At 41.4% G+C, this 14,265-nt stretch overlaps 1 protein-coding gene across 1 annotated transcript in view; it reads right to left on the bottom strand.

Annotated features, from left to right (window-relative positions):
* RPRD1B (regulation of nuclear pre-mRNA domain containing 1B) overlaps window positions 1-14,265 on the bottom strand; it is a 60,330-nt gene that overhangs the window by 11,648 nt on the left and 34,417 nt on the right. The window lies entirely within an intron of this gene.

Below are 14,265 nucleotides of genomic sequence, written 5' to 3'. Positions count from 1 at the left end.
AAATAAGCCGTGTGTGGTGACGTCTGCCTGTAATCCCAGCTACCCAGGAGGCTGAGGCAGGAGAACTGCTCAAACCTGGGAGGCGGAGGTTGCAGCGAGCCGATATCACTCCACTGCACTCCAGCCCGGCGGACAAAGCGAGACTAAAGTCTCCAAAAAAAAAAAGAAAAAAAAAAAATAAAGCTGTACACCTACAAGCATTTGATCTTTGACAAAGCTGATGATAACAAGCAATGGGGAAAGTATTCCCTATTCAATAAATGGTACTGGGATAGCTGGCTATCCATATACAGAATATGCAGAAGATTAAAACTGGACCCATTCCTTTTACCATATATAAAAACCAACTCAAAGTGGATTAAAGACTTAACGTAAAACCTCCAACTACAAAGACCCTAGTCTAGGAAATACCATGCTGGACATTGGCCCTGGCAGACTCCCAAAGCAACTGCAACAAAAACAAATTGACAAGTAGAATCTAATTAAACTAAAGAGCTTCTGCACAGCAAAAGAAACTATCAACAGAGCAAAAGGTAACTTACAGAATGGGAGAAAATATTTGCAAACTATGCCACCATCAAAGGCCTAATATCCACAATCTATGAGGAACTTAAACAAGTCAATAAGTAAGTAACAAAAAACTCCATTAAAAATAGGCAAAGGACATGAACTGACACTTTTCAAAAGAAGACTACATGCAGCCAACAAGCATATTAAAAAAGCTCAATATCACTAATAATTAGATAAATGCAAATCAAAACCACAATGGGATACCATCTCATACCAATTAGAATGGCCATTAAAAAGTCAAGAAATAACAGATGCTGGGGAGGTTGTGAGGAAAAAGGAACACTTATAAAGACTAGTGAGAATGTAAATTACTTCAGCTACTGTGGAAAGCAGTCTGGAGATTTCTCAAAGAACTTAAAACAGAACAACCATTCAACCCAGCAATCCCAATACTGGGTATATAACCAAGGGAATATAAATTATTCTACCATAAAGACACACGCATGCCTATGTTCCAACACAGCACTATTCACAATAGCAAAGACATGGAATCAACCTAGATGCCCATCCACAGTAGACTGGATAAAGAAAATGTGGTACATATATATACTATGGAATACTATGCAGCCATAAAAAAGAATGAGATCATGTCCTCTGCAGCAACATGGATGAAGCAAACCAAATATCGCATGTTCTCACTTACAAGTTGGGAGCTAAACACTGAGTACACATGAACACAAAGAAGGGAAAAATAAGACACCCGGGACTACTTGAGGGTGGAGGATGGGAGGAGGGCGAGGACTGAAAAACTACCTATCAGGTACAACGCCAATTACCTGGATGACAAAATTATCTGTACACCAAATACCTGTGACACACAATTTACCCATGTAACAAACCTGAACATGTACTCCTTGAATAAATGAAATAAATAAAAGTTGGAAAGAAAAAAAAAGAAAATCCAAGTTCATATCCTACACTTACATATGCCTAGGATATAACATGTGACAAACTCACTGGGCTCCTATATATGAGATGGGAATGAAAACAATGCTTATGGCATGGGGGAAGCTTGGGTGAGAACAGGCACTTGCTAAACTGTTCCATTTAAATCAACAGATCTGATGGGAGAAAGCAGATCATCATCACTATACCATAATTGGGGTAATGGTATTTTAAAGGGAACAATTCCTACTGAGTCTATGCCCCACAGAACAGACATACTGTGAGCAAAAGGAAAGGACTGGGAAAAGAACATCATGAGTAAAAGTGGGATGTGTCCATTCATAATTACTGTCCCAACCCCAAGAATTCTCAGAAAGGCTGCTGGTAAATTTTCGTTGGGTTGAAGTTTGCAAAGTTATTGTGCTTGAAATTCTCACCCCTCCCATATTCTATTATTTTATGAGCAATACTTAATCTTCCTGATTTATAATACGTCAGGAAAAGACATGCAAAGTTGAAGAAAAAGAATTAATGGGATGCAAGATCCTTTCTCCCAGAAACCATTTGACTATATCCTTAAAATTTAGCATATTTACTAGAAGCTGCCTTGAGAAAAGCAAAGGGTCTTTGACCAAGGGCACCTCTTTTTCCTTAAAGGTCTACCTGGAATACTGGAAAAAAAAAAATCACAGTATTTTTAAACTTGGTCACCTCTCCTTTCCTTCTCTTTCCTTGGCTTGGAGAGTGGCAGTGCCATCCATCAAAATCAGACACTAGGCCTCATCTAGTGTTTATCCTGATTTTTTCAGTGCTCAGATCTGTTGCTTTGGCCTCCCTGTCACAGCCTCTCCTTCAGTTCCTCTGCTATGCCTCTGCCAGGTTGCCCTCCCACCACCATCTTCCATAGCTGAGCAGGCGCCATGCCAGTGTGGTTTTTGCTCCCTCTCAATTTTTCGTGAATCTGCCTCCCTTCTCTGCGTCTTTGTCTCCAATTCCATCACTTTAGTCCACTGTGCCATCATCTCTCCCCTGGATTCTTGCAGTAGCCTCATTACTGATCATCTACATCTGCTCTTACGCCCTATAATCCACTCTTCACATGGCAGCCCTGTGATGCGTTCAAAATGCAGCTCTGAGCATGTCATTCCCCTGTTTAAACATTTAAATAGTTTCTCATTATTCCTAGTTCTTGGAATATGGGCCCAGTGGCCAGGTGCAGTGGCTCACGCCTGTAATCCCAGCACTTTGGGAGGCTGAGGCAGGCAGATTGCTTGAGTTCAGGAGTTTGAGACCATCCCGAGTGACATGGCAAAACCCTGTCTCTATCAAAAATTTAAAAATTAGCTGGGCATGGTGGTTCATGCCCAGCTACTGGGGAGGCTGAGGCAGGAGGATCACTTGAGCCCAGGAGGCCAAGGCTGCAATGAGCCTTGATCGCGCCACTGCACTTCAGCCGGGGCGACAGAGTGCAGGCTGTCTCAAAAAAAACAAAAAAAAGACTATGGGCCCAGCGGGTGGCCTGGCCCCTTCCTGGGTCCCATGACTTGGCCCCTGCTAACCTCCTCAGCCACATCTCTTGTTGTGTCCCATGGCATTTTGTCTTCACTCGGCCTTTGATCTCAGGCTTTACATATGCTGTTGCCACTCTCTGCCCAGGACACACTTCCCCTTGTTTACTTTCCATCAGTTATCCTTACCTAGTTAATTCCTATTCACCATTTGTATCTCATGTCAAACAGTATTTCCTCAGTCAGGAGTTCAAGACTAGTCTGGTCAACATGGTGAAACCCTGTCTCTACTAAAAATACAAAAATTAGCCAGGGGTGGTAGCGTGCACCCATAATCCCAGCTACTCAGGAGGCCAAGGCAGGAGAACTGGTTGAACTCAGGAGGTGGAGGTTGCAGTGAGCCGAGATCGCGCCACTACACTCCAGCCTGGGCAACAGAGCAAGACTCCATCTCAAAAAAAAGAAAAAAAAAAAGGTCCAGAATGAGAAAAGGCTAAAGGAATGGCAACATTTACAATACAGGCATGGAGAAAAGCTTATTGAAAGATGAAAAAGCAGAAGAACCAGCAGACGGTGGTACACAGAAACCAGAAAAGGCCAACACATTGTAATACAGTAGTATTAAATACTGCAGAGAGGGCCAAAAAGAGAAAGGGAGCCAAGAGGCAGAGACTAAGAAGTACTTTTTGGGTTTTGAGATTAGACCACTGGGGGGCGGGGGGGGGAGTGGAGAGGGAAATTCTGAAGACAGCCACTTGGGTGGAATGTAGACACGCATGCCAAGCTGCAACAGGCTGAGAAGCAGAGGCAGCAAGGGAAGTGGACATGGTGGCAGTTATAAACGGAGGGTGGTGCAGAAGGTATGCTCATGTGAATGTGATGATTTCTTTTAAACACTGGAGAGACAAAGCATGCTACATGCTGAGGACCTTCGGCTCGTTTACTGGAGACTTCTCACGGGACAGGAAAATAAATTGGCCCTAATGTGACAAGGGAAGGCAGAAGCTAACAACTTCAGATTAGTTAAGGTGTTGGAATCTGTTGTTCCAGGAAGGTAAATTGTTACTTTATCAATGAAAGCCACATCAAAGAAAAAAGGCTGGGAGTACAACCGGCTTCAACAGAAAAAGCCAGAAAGAACCTGGAATATGCAAAGCAGATCATCATCACTATACCATAACTGGGGTAATGGTATCTTAAAGGGAACAATTCCTACTGAGTCTGTGCCCCACAGAACAGACATACTGTGAGCAAAAGGAAAGGACTTGGAAAAGAACATCATGAGTAAAAGTGGGATGTGTCCATTCATAATTACTGTCCCAACCCCAAGAATTCTCAGAAAGGCTGCTGGTAAATTTTCGTTGGGTTGAAGTTTGCTAAGTTATTGTGCTTGAAATTCTCAAAGTAGCTACTGGCTGAATTAAGCAAAGAGAGCTGACCATACTTCTTCCTACAGATGTTTAAAGATAAAGGACCTGAATAAGGAAAAAAACAAATAAGAAGGCTTGCACAGCCATCATGACAGCTGGCTAGTACCATCCTCTTCACATAAAGCATGCCATATCTCTGGGGCTCATGGTTTTCATCTGCAAAGGTTTCACTTGACTCCTGATTATAACCAGAATACTTTGTCTGATCTCAGAAAATGACTCTTTCTGATCTATTTCAAGTCTAACATTTTAGACACAGAAAAAGTCAAGAGATTCACTTCCAAGATTGCAAAGTATGCCACAATCCAATTTTAACTTTCTTCAAAATCCCAATTTTAAGTGGCAGTAGAAAGCCCATCTTAAGAGTAGTAGAAACACTTACAAAGACTAAAATAGAATGTTGCTCAAAATAACATGCGTCCACTAGGTCAAATAGGCAGCTCAAATTTCTGCAATCTGAAACTTGCTCTCAAAATTATGCTCACTTAAGTCAATGTTTTAGAAGTCTGTGCTATTTTCACACAGCTGTCTCAAATGTAAACAAGATTATTTAAAAGCCAGAAGAGAGCTCTATTAATTAAACTATTCCATGTTTACTCCTTCATAAAACAAAAGACTAATCCTTAACTTGTATAGAGGTTTATACAAAATAAGCTCAATGAAGTCCTAGATTGGTTAAGTTGCTTTGGAAAAAACAGGAACTCCTACAGCAGGAACGCATTCTGGTGGCACAGACCGTGAAATGTATATGACCTTCAGTATACTTAAAAGACAAGCAGACATCTGCACATATACATAGAACCACTTCTAGACATCTACAGGAAGAAAATAATCCAAATACTGAAAGTTAGCCTAAAGCTAAGAGACAGAGACAGAAACATACAAGGGCTAATACAAATAATCATTGACTATCCAACCACAGGTATTCAAGCAATCATTTACAATGTTTATAAAGTTTTTATTTACAAGGGAAAATAATCATGTTAAGAAAAAAGCGGCCAGGCGCGGTGGCTCAAGCCTGTAATCCCAGCGCTTTGGGAGGCCGAGACGGGCGGATCACGAGGTCAGGAGATCGAGACCACCCTGGCTAACACGGTGAAACCCCGTCTCTACTAAAAAATACAAAAAACTAGCCGGGCGAGGTGGTGGCACCTGTAGTCCCAGCTACTCGGGAGGCTGAGGCAGGAGAATGGTGTGAACCCGGGAGGCGGAGCTTGCAGTGAGCTGAGATCTGGCCACTGCACTCCAGCCTGGGTGACAGAGCGAGACTCCGTCTCAAAAAAAAAAAAAAAAAAAAAAGAAAAAAGCACGACAGAAAACTATCTGCACGTTATCATTCAGTTTAATTTTAAACTAAGAGGAAAAGGAAATATGCAAAAATTAAAAATAGTTATCTCTGGGTAATGAGACTAATTTTATTCTTTATACTTATTTGCTAAGTTTCCTCTGATGTATTATTTTTACAGTAAAAAAAAAAAAAAAAAAAAAAAAAAAACCCTGAGTACTAGTTGAATGTAAGTGAATGTTCTGGCAGGCAGGAGTAATAAGAGCCCCAGGTGCTGTTTTAACTTCATATCTATATGCATTTCATAAATACGAAAAATAAGTGCTATATACACCAGCTGAAACTCAGTGGCGCTGTTCCATCAAGCAGGGGTTATACTGCCTACAAAAGTTGGGCTACAAATATGAAAATGGTACTATGGCTAAAAGCATGAATTCTTGCTGGGAAAGCTTTAAAACCGTGTCACTTTTTCAAGGTAAAGTCTCAAAGTCTCAAATGTTAGCAAATCATGTTCTTAGGTCACTAAGTATGTGAAGTACATTGTAATGCAGCATTACTTTCCTGGGGTGAAAAAATCATAGGTTTCACGCTGTAATAAAGAAACACACACACCCCCAAGAGATAAAAGCTCCAGCTGTAAATTGGGCCTGAGCAATAGGGTCAGCAGACTAAAATGAATAAAAGAAATCCAAGGAACTCCAAATCGCTCACAGACGCCCACGCATCAACTGAAAAAAAAAGGCTCCCATATCAAAGTAGGGGATGAAAAGGCAATGGAAAGCAGTGAGCACACTACGGCCCGCTTCGTGGGAAGGGACTGAGTGCGAGGCCCCGTCATCATTTGGCAGCAGACTGACCTGTTTCAACAACTATTTTAACAACCTGGGTGCTGACAGAGCTGTCAGCCTAGAGAGGACAGAGCTGAATACTATGGAAGGGCAGTGAGTTTAGAGGACTGACAGGAGGGGGCCAGCACTAGGCAGGGCCTCTCAGATCCCAGGGGAACACAGTGGATGATCACTGTAGTTAGGAGTCAGAAGATCCTGGTCCTCATTGGCTTCCTCTGTGACCCTGAATTGCTCATACAAACCCAAGGGCTCTTACCTAAAATGACGATTAGATCACCTGCTCCCATCTGTCCTTACCGTAACAGGACACTGAGTTACTGGCTTTGATCATCACAGGGAAGACGAATTTACTCCAAAGTTCACAAAAAAGGAGCTATTTCCCCCTACTGCCTGGCCTAATATTGAAACAAAAGCTTCTAACCATCTGCACCCTGCAGGGAGGTGCTGCCAAAAACAACAATCTGCCATCGTTTTGGTTTAGCACCCACTCAACTGTAGCCAAAGAATTTCTCAAGTTGTTATAACCACAATCAAACAGAAATATGAAGAGTCATAAGGCAATGTTGGAGTCTGAACCATTTCCCCCTTTCCAGCTGTGTTGCCTGAAGTTAGAGGCTCTACTCCTGAGTAGTCATTATAGCCAAGGGGGAGGTGCCAAGTGAGGAGAAACAGCAGCAGTTTTAAGTTCATGAGCCAATTTCTCCCCTCCTATCAGAGCAAGAGCATGAGCATGGGTACAGCAAGGGAGGTACTTAGAACCTTGGTGGCAGAGTAGGTTCCTTCACACTTAGAATGTTTTCATTTTATGACCCCATATAAAATGTCATTTCTCTACAACAAGAATCTTGGAAATTGTTTTTAAATGATTAAACTTTGGCTACTATTCTGTGTAAGATGTCTTCCTGCTGTTGATGTTGCAGAATCAAAATTCTGAAACCAAAAACAAAAGTACAAATCTGATGAAGTTACCAGATGTCTGCCTTGGACTCTATCCTGGTCTGCAGCTAACTCTCTCTCTGTTTCTTCACCAATTCAGAAGTCTGATTATACGATCTCTAAGGTTCCGTCCAGCTCAATAATGCTGCTAATCACTTCACCTAGATATCCAGGTCTCTATGTGTCACTTTACTTTGTAAAGCTGCTGTTGTGACTGTGCCCTGGTGACTTTGTTGAGTCCATACACGAAATACTCGTATCTTCTAGAGGTGGGGGTTAACGCTATTGAAAGGTGATACCACTGCCCCCCATCTGTGGTCCTGATACCTAGACAGGGCCTTTATAATATCCAATGCATCAGTAAATGACACTCTCCAAGAGTGCTTTTTAAAATTCTGCAGCAGAAATTAAAGACTTAAATAAATGTGAAGACATCCCCTATTCATGAGTTGAGACACTGCTAAAATGGTAATACTGCCCAAAGTGACCTGCAGACTCAATGCATTCCCTAGTAAAACTTCAATTACCCTTTTTGCAGAAATGGAAAAGGTGATCGTTAAATTCACAGGGAATTGCAAGCGATCTTAAATAGCCAAAACAATACTGAAAAAGGACTCTGAGAACTCGTACTTCCTGATTTTAAAATTTACTACAAAACTACAGTGATGGAGATAGTGTGGGATCAGCATAGGATAGACATATACATTAATGGAATAGAATTGAGAATCCAGAAATAAATCAATACATCTATGGCCAATTGATTTTTGACAAGGGTACCGGGCATTCAAGTGGAGGAAAGAGTAGTCTTTTCAACAAATGGTGCTGGGACAAACGGATATCTATAGGCAAAAGAATGAAGGTGGTCCCCCCCTACATCACACCACATACAAAAACTAACTCCAGACAGATTAAGAACCTAAATTTAAGAGATAAAATTATAAAACTCCTAGAAGAAAATGCAGAAAAAAATTATCATGACCTGGGATTGTCAACAGATTATTAGATGTGACACCAACAGCATGAGCAACAACAAGAACGAAAAGAGATGAATTGGAACTCATAAAAATAAAAAACTTTTGCACATCAAAGGATATTATCTAGAAAGTGAAAAGACAACTTATAGGAGAAAATATATACAAGTCATATATGTGATCAAGGTATATTATCCAGAATAAAGAACTCTTACAACTCAAAAAAAGCAAACAACCTAATTTGAAAATGGGCAAAGGAATTGAATACACATTTCTCCAAAAATACATAAACAGCTGACAAGCATACTGAAAGATGATCAGTATCGTTAGTAATTAGCAAAATGCAAATCAAAACCACAATGAGATAAACCTGAACATTTAGGTCGTCTAGAATAAAAAGACAGACAACAACAAATGTTGATGAGGATGTGGAGAAACTGGAACCCATGCACATTGCTGGTGGGGATGTAAAATGGTGTAGCTGCTGTGGAAAACAGTCTGATGGTTCCTCAAAATGTTAAACATAGAATTACCATATGACCCAGCAATTCCACTCCTAGATCTATACATACCCAAGAGAAACGAAAAGATATGGCCACAAAAAAACCTCCACATGACTGTTTATAGCAACACTATTCATAAGAGCCAAAAGGTAGAAACAACTCAAATGTCCGTAGACAGGTTATAAACTGTGTCACATCCATACAATAGATTAGTGTTCTACCATAAAAGAGATGAAGTACTAATACATGCTACAACATGGGATGAATCTTGAAAACATCATGCTAAGTGAAAGAAGCCAGACACAATTAAGTTGTGGAACTTGATACAATACTGTGAATGTACTAAATGCCAACAAAAATCTGTGCACTTTGAAGTGTATGGTTAATTTATGTTATATGAATTTCACCTTAACTAAAACGAATCTGCACCTTGTAACAAATTTCTCAAGAGCTCTTCCCTGTGTGGCATATCATCTTTGTGTGTGCACCATGTGGCACGTGTGTCAACACAGGACTACCTCCTTTCAGTTCTAGATCACTGACAGTCACACACCACAATCTGAATAAAAATTGCAGTTAAGGCCAGGCATGGAGGTGCATGCGTAATTCCAACACTTTGGAAGGCCAAGGCAGGTGGATCACCTGAGACCAGGAGTTTGAGACCAGCCTGGCCAACATGGCAAAACCCCATCTCTACCGAAAATACAAAAACTAGCTGGGTGTGGTGGTGTGCGCCTGTAGTCCCAGCTACTAGGGAGGCTGAGGCACAAGAATCGCCTGAACCTGGGAGGCAGTGTGCTGCGATTGCTCTACTGCACTCTAGCCCTGGACAACAGAGCAAGAGTCTGTCTCAAAAACAAAAAACAAAAACAAAAAACAAACAAACAAAAATCACAGTTAAGAAGGTAAAACTGCAGGTTCCTGACCTTTTTTCTTTCCTTAATACTTGTACAAATAGGTTTCTTTCTCACACACACAGACACTCTTCCCCATGCATTGATCATGCTAATGGAACATGTCCGTATTATGCTTTATTCACACTGAAAAGAGAGGAACCCTATCCAACCCACTCAGACTATGTCTTATGAGCTTTGAGCAGACATCTGGGAGTAATGCAGTCACCTCTGTGAACCACAAACAGAGCTTCTCTTTGCTCTGGAAGTGAAGCTGGAAGGCTTTTCTAGTCCCTTTGGCCTCTGCCTTTTTGAATGGGCTTTCTTCTATACCCTCCACATTCTCTAACCTCCTCTTTGGGCTGCTATTTGTGCTTCCTTCCACATGCCTTCTTTTCCATTTCCAGGATTTCTTAGGTTCATGACAAAAACATTAGCAACAGATTTTCAGCAGCATTCTTTCTACCCTTGCCTGGTGTTTAAGGGCCAATACCATAGGCCAAAATCAATCATGACGCCCAGAAGCAAAAGTCAAAAACAAACAAACAAAAAAAGATGATTATCTCAAAACAAAGCATAATTCTACTTAAAGGAAAAAAGAAAAGTAGCACAGAGAAAACCTACAGAAATTTCTAAAAATGGTTACCTTTCCAAACTAACATATTCTTTACAACCAATCATTAAATCAGATTTGTTAAGTCACTTTCAATGCCAACTAAAAAAAAACCCTTTTCTCTATAGAAAAAGGTTGCATCAAGTGATGGATTTCAGTCAAAGAACAAATATTTATTGAGGAACAAATATGTTCCTGGCACTGTGAGAGCACTCAAAGAGCACACAGTCTAGCAAACTTGGGGAGGCCTGCTGAAGGCATTATAGTTTCAGAAACTGTCCATGATTTGGTAAGTTTCACATTTTTAATAAGCATCTGATCAAATTATTATTCACATCTTCATTTTTTTCTTGGTCTATTTCAGTGTAGACACAAGTGAGAATACTTTCCTTACTGACAACCTTTCTTGAATTCTACCTTAACCCCTTGTTTGCTGCTGTTTCCCCCTGACTCGAGCATAAGCCCCTTGAGGGGAGAAGTGCATCTTGCTCATCTTTGTAAATCTGGTTGGCACAGACTTTGCTGACTCCCTGAATGAATACGTAGCTTCCTAAAGAGTATAGACCTTAATCTTCCCCTGGTGGTCTCCAGCACCTCCTTCCCACATCTGCCTTTGTCCTTCTTCAGATACCGTCTGGTTCAGTCTAACTGCTCCCCATTTATAAACACGCTTCTCTTCTTCAAAGGCTAGTTCCTTTTACAAAAAGGTTTTATTGCTTGACGGGAAGTTTGGACCTACCTTAAACCACAAACAGAACCACCAACTGCCTCCTTAATCTACATTATGTACAATCAAGTGGTTTGGTTTTATGTTCACCTGTGCTGTTTATGCCAGAATATGATTTCCTGGAGGGAAGAAACACAATCTCCTACTTTGAGTCGTAATTCCCTCTTTTACATCCTAGGCTCTGAATCATCACACGCCCTATCCTGACATGTAGGAACCACTGACGTAAAATTCCCAAGTGAAAGAGAAAAAGATGCTTATTACATAAAGTAAGATACAAAGTTAAAAAGGAAAACACAAAGAAACCTAAGTATATTAGAGCTTTGGGAAGAAAACAGACTCCCAAGCAAATAACCACTTCTCCAAAGAGTTCTGAGAATTTCATGTATGTATACATTGAAGGCAATGAAAGGATTAAAAACTAAAATATTTAATTAGCATTCTGATTTGGCAGTTTTAAAATGGACTGGCTGTGTTCCAAAAATGAATGCTAAAAAAGTGGGTATACTTCATGTACTGCCCCATCACACAGACAGACTTTTGGACAATTTGAAGGAATTCACAGTATTCATGCCTCTTTCAAGTGGCATACATTTATCAAGTTGGGCCACCACTACAGGGATGTGATGGGACAGGACCAGTCTATTACAGAATGTGAGAAAAATCTTAGGTTCAGGAGAGCAGACTGCCTACATTTTTAGCAAACGTGGATAAAGAAAAGAACTAAAACCATCTCTCAAATCTTATATTGTGAGGTGGGCTGACCACTTGAGGTCAAGAGTTCGAGACCAGCCTGGCCAATATGGTGACTCCCTGTCTCTGCTAAAAATAAAAAAAAAAATTAGCCGGGCGTAGTAGTACACGCCTACAATCCCAGCTACCCAGGAGGCTGAGACGGGGGATTGGTTGAGACTGGGAGGTGGAGGTTGCAGTGGGCTGAGATCACGTCACTGCACTCCAACCTGAGTGACAGAGTGAGACTCCATCTCAGAAAAAAACCTTATATTGTATCTAGTCATTTGCTTTCTTTAATGCAGCAAATCGGCTCTATTTTTACAATAAATGGTTCTGCTCATGTGCCTGGGAGACATGGTTTGAGATAAGAACCTTCAGTTCAGACTTCTGTACTTTGGTTCCAGTGGTGGGGCCTTCCTGTTCCGCTTTTTCGGCAATGGAATGCCAACATCATTCCACTGAATGAACCAGGCAGAGCAACGCAGACTAGAAAGTTACAGGACGCATCCAAAGCTCTAATCTGTTTCTCCACCTTAATGCCCTCTCGTGGTGTCCAGCAAACCACTAGTTCTACAAAAACCAGAATGATTCCCCAACAATACACAGAGGAAAGTGCAACTGTGGGGAGGGAAAACAGAACAAAGAGTTAACCAGCTCTACCAACCCGATCTCCTCAAAGACTCTGCCCTCTATGGTTGCTTGCCACGTTCCACCCAACAACAGCTGCTCATGATAATCAATGTCTGACAGATCAGAGAAAGCCCTAAATGTGTCGCCAAGGGGCAGTTCAACAGATGGCATGGTGACTTACAACCAGAATCATTAATTACACTCTCTTATTAGTCCCGGGGCACGGTGCTGAAAATGCTTCCTCAGTGAAAGATGAGCATTTCAGATAAATGACCGTCTGGTACTGCCTGTGAAACTCCCTTTAGGATCTCTGGTCAGTGCCGATGTCTAAATCTAAGCCGTAGGATGTTGACAGCCCTTTCGCATCTTCCACATTCAAGCAGGCTACAAATGTGAAGTTCCTGCTACCACTAAGCAACACGGTTCCCAGAATCACTGCAGGGAAGGATACGGTAAAAAGTGCCTACACTCATTTCCCCTCAAGTCAGATGACCGTGCTGAAAGGCAACTATAATGATCGCAGCCTCAGAGCTAGCTCAATGTTCTCTCCTTCTGTGCCAGAGCATGCTTCCTGAGCACGGAAGTGACATGGCTCTCCCTGTCCCTTGTCTACTCTGAGAGGGATTTAAGAAGTATTTCTTGAAATACAACATGACCGGCTCTCTAACTCAGAAGTGTCCTCCTTCACAAAACCACTGGCTGCAACTCTTTTCCATATCTCTTGAAAAAAGAAGAGCAGACATTCCTGAAAAGGAAGTGCAGCAGCCCGGGGCAGCAAAAGTTCCCAAACATTCACACTGCTGGCTCTGTTATCCCATTGGACCAAGTAATGACGGTAAACCACCATGTACTTAATTACGAAGCCAAACAAGTGTATGGTGAGGAAATGTTTCTGAACTCCCTCCCCAAGGTCACTCGGACTAATGTCCTCAACCCAGGGTAGAAATGAGTTCTTCCTGTACAGTTTGAGAACTGTGCTATATAAATACTACTGTGAAATTTAAGAGCTGACTACAGATGGACCTCGGAGGCAGACAACTTCTCAGCCACAGCATGGATATAAGTCAGAAATAAACCTCCAAATGGCCAGGCGCGGTGGCTCACGCCTGTAATCCCAGCATGCTGCGCTGAGACGGGCGAATCACGAGGTCAGGAGATCGAAACCATCCTGGCTAACACGGTGAAATCCCGTCTCTACTAAAAATATAAAAAATTAGCCGGGCGTGGTGGTGGATGCCTGTAGTCCCAGCTACTCGGGAGGCTGAGACAGGAGAATGGCATGAACCCGGGAGGTGGAGCTGGCAGTGAGCCGAGATCGTACCACTGCACTCCAGCCTGGGCGACAGAGCAAGACTCCATCTCAAAAAAAACAACAACAACAACACAAAAAACAAAACAAAAACAAAAAAAAACTTCCAAATGACTTAAAAGAAATGTTTTTTAGCACTTCCCAACTACCACCAAACATACTCTTTGGTTTTCACTGATTCACTATTGTTTTTGTACCTCAATTTACATTTTTTTTAAACATGAGTTCAAACAAAAGCAGTATTAAGATCCTAAGGCTGTGATTAAGAGTTCACTGTTTCCTACAATCCAGTTTGTTCTGTCCTGGACATATAAGAACATGACTTCAATTTTTAACTATGCCCAAATAACTACAGTATCTGATGAATGTTCAGAATTCACATCATGAAGTTTTAAATGATAAAAATGTTGTTAATTAAAGCA

The sequence above is a fragment of the Rhinopithecus roxellana genome, chromosome 13, assembly GCF_007565055.1.
Source record: "Rhinopithecus roxellana isolate Shanxi Qingling chromosome 13, ASM756505v1, whole genome shotgun sequence".
NCBI classification, from domain to species: Eukaryota; Metazoa; Chordata; class Mammalia; order Primates; family Cercopithecidae; genus Rhinopithecus; species Rhinopithecus roxellana.
Note: the sequence above shows the minus strand (reverse complement) of the source record. Positions and strands in the feature narration are given on the sequence as shown.